We start from the raw sequence: 3,298 nt of genomic DNA, 5'->3' as shown, positions 1-3,298 counted from the left end.
TTGGTTGCTAGGAAACGTTCTCAGCATACTCAACAAATCAACAATTGTGACACATATTATTAACTTCCTTCTACGTCTGACTAATAATAATAATAATAATAATAATAATAATAATAATAATAATAATAATAATAATAATAATAATAATAATAATAATTTTGTTTAGGTTTCTTTAAATGGCACTCAGTTGGTTTTTTGGAATTGAACGTTTTCTGAAACACCTTTGAATCTTAAATCCTGCGATTTGCAAGAAAGATATGTTTATTTATTAAACTATGTCTTTACAGCTATTTGTTGTTACACTACCGAGTGTGGGGAGCCTGAGTACCTAAAGATAGGCCAAACACCCTTGTTTCTTGTTTGAATAAAGCTTCAAGCTGGCATATCGGAAATCCTCAAGAATAAAGAAATGACTGTAATGTACACACCTTGGTAGCCTTCCTATAAGGTTCAGGGCATCTGCTGTTTCAGTATTTTGGGTTAAATTCCCTGACACTAAGTGGCTTCCTGTGCACCATATATTACTCTTCAAGTCTCAGTTTTCAAGAGGGAGTAGAACTGGGAACTGAGAACTGGAGGTGGGCAGATGTCCTTACTGTGAGTAAATGCTGCAGTTTTCTAGGGAACTGTTCAAAGCAAGGAAAGAAAGCATCTCCAAGTAAAGGGAAGAGAAGAGAAGTGATAAAATCTCTTTTCATCTGTTTTGTAGCTAAGAAGTACAACAAAAGTTAGCGCTTTCAAAAAACTGTATTGTAAATCTGTATCTACTGTACATTCTCATTCACAACTAGTTGTACTTCAAAAATTAAGCTTTAAGAGATACTGTTGTGATTCATAGTACCTAGAAACAAGCTTTACAATTAAAAATAAGAGATGAATGTCAGCTGATGCACAAAAGAAATTAAACACTCACGTCTAGTCGATTATATCACTATATTTAACAGCTAAAAAAATACATAGAAAAGTAGAACCAAAATGCAGTCGAGAGAATCATTATAAGCTTCAATATGATGCATGGCACACTGATAAAGAGAAATCATGGTGAATTTAGTCATTTGCAATCCACACAATCCAGGTTTGAGGCATGTATCCAATCACCCTCTGCGTAGACAGTTATGGGATGGACCAGCAGTGGGATAGTGGGCCAGTAGCAGTCTCCTGTCGATGGAATTGGCACATTAGTCTCACAGATGCTCTACTGGACTCTGATCATAATATAAAAATCTGGACATGGAAAGACCTTATGAGTGTACCATTGTACTACTGGATAATCATCACTTCTGGGCTGGCTCACGATGTTAATTGTAAATAATCTTATACTGTATGTGTCCAGTGAAGTACTGGTGGAAAACGTAGACTTTTGTATTTCCATTGTCCACCAGTATATCACACCAAAGTTACCCACAGCACTATTTTTCAAAGGTACTGTGAAAATTTCAGTAGACATTTATATGTACAAAACCAGATTCCTGAATGTGTTTACCTGTAGATTATATCACTCATACTACACTTGTTGTACTGTAACTACTTAAGAGAATGTTCATGCTCATAGAGTACATACACTTGCTGTACAACGTTCGTTGTAACTACTTAAGAGAACTTTAGTGCCTGTATATACACAGAGATTTAATAAATTATTGATATGCATTTTAAAAATGTACTAGTACTAGTAGACCTGTGTACCAGAGTATGACAAAACTGTGCATTCTGTGATGCATGTCCTTCTATGATGTACTGTAGTATGCATTGACAAATAGTCTGTTTTATAGTAAATGCCCCCATAATAAGCATATAGTTTCTACTATGTATATTAGCTGTTGTATTGGATTATACCACCTTTTAGGTGTTTTTACTATATTCATTTACCACATTGTCCATTAATTTAATAACTTTTAATTAATTTTGTGCTTTTCATACAAATAAAAACAAGCTTCTCAGTCATATAGTCTGATAGTCATTGAACGTCTTTCTTAGTCTGTGCTGCAGGCAGAGTTTATGCTAAGGTTTCGCTTGTTGTCTTACATGTATGTTCTTATTAAAGGACAGTCCTTGGGTGTCAAGACTGTCTTCAGGGTGAGAGATGAACAAGCAGAACAGGCTTTCCTTCAGTATTTACTTTTTAGAGTTGCTTCCCTATAAGAACTGGAGCAGTTATATGTTACTCGTGGCACCTGTGCATGATTTTCATATAACAGTGACAGAATTATGTACTATACCTCCTATTTTTGCATCTTTGTTACAGTGGAGGCATGGGATATGTAAACATTTGCAAATTGCTGACATACTATAGGAGTGTTTGTATTGCTCAGTTTCAGAAAGAGCATACAGGAAATGCATTCTTACAGACAACATCAGTGCGAGATCTCTTCCACTCTGCATTTCTGTCTCTCAAGGCTGAATGCACCAAGATATACAGTAGCATCGGTTAGGATTTAAAGATATAAACTAATCATCATGTCCCTCTGTTATCAGTACCATGTTCAAACTAGGCAAAAATTTAAGTATATAAAAAATAAAGGGTGAAATCTAAACCTTATGAAATGTTTCAGAGTAACTTTTCTCTTCTTGTGTATTGTAGTTTTTATAAACTTATTAAAAAGTAGAAGAATTTTTGTTATTGCTCTCCAACAATTTAAAACCAGGTAAAACGTAGTATGTTAAAATAAATGGTAATGTTCAATAATGTGATGGCAGGGTAGTATAGTGGTTAGTATTGCTGCCTCATAGCGCTGGGGCCCTGGGTTCAATTCTGGACCTGGGTTGCTGTCTGCATGGAGTTTGTATGTTCTTCCCATGCTTACATGGGTTTCCTTTGGGTACTCTGGTTTCCTCCCCCTGTCTAAAGACATACTGGTACAGTAGGTTAATTGGCTTCTAGGAAAATTGTGTCTGTGTGCCCCCTGCGATGGACTGGTGTCCCATCCAGGGTGTATCCCATCTTGTGCCTGTTGCTTGCCGGGATAGGCTCTGGCTTCTCCACGATGCTGAATTGGATAAAGCAGTTAGAAAATGGCTCAATAATGACTAAACCAGTGTTACAAGATATTTCCATACGTTGTGTTAGATTCGGCTTCTTCTTCAGAATGTAATTCCATCAACTATGGCAAGCCCTCTTGGTCCTGAGGCACTGAGATGGCTGGGATGGCTGGGTCCTGAGGCCACGCTTGATGGCTGGGATGAGGTTATTTTATTTGAAGGCAATGTTTGGTTTTGCCGCACAAAACATTTCTCACTGTGGCCACCTTTGACTCTTCCATCCAGACAGTCCATTCCTGTCTAGAGTCGACAGTGCCCTAGT

This window comes from Lepisosteus platostomus, chromosome 8 (genome assembly GCF_059453375.1).
Source record: "Lepisosteus platostomus isolate fLepPlt1 chromosome 8, fLepPlt1.hap1, whole genome shotgun sequence".
Classification (NCBI taxonomy): Eukaryota; Metazoa; Chordata; class Actinopteri; order Semionotiformes; family Lepisosteidae; genus Lepisosteus; species Lepisosteus platostomus.
This window is presented reverse-complemented; position numbering follows the sequence as displayed.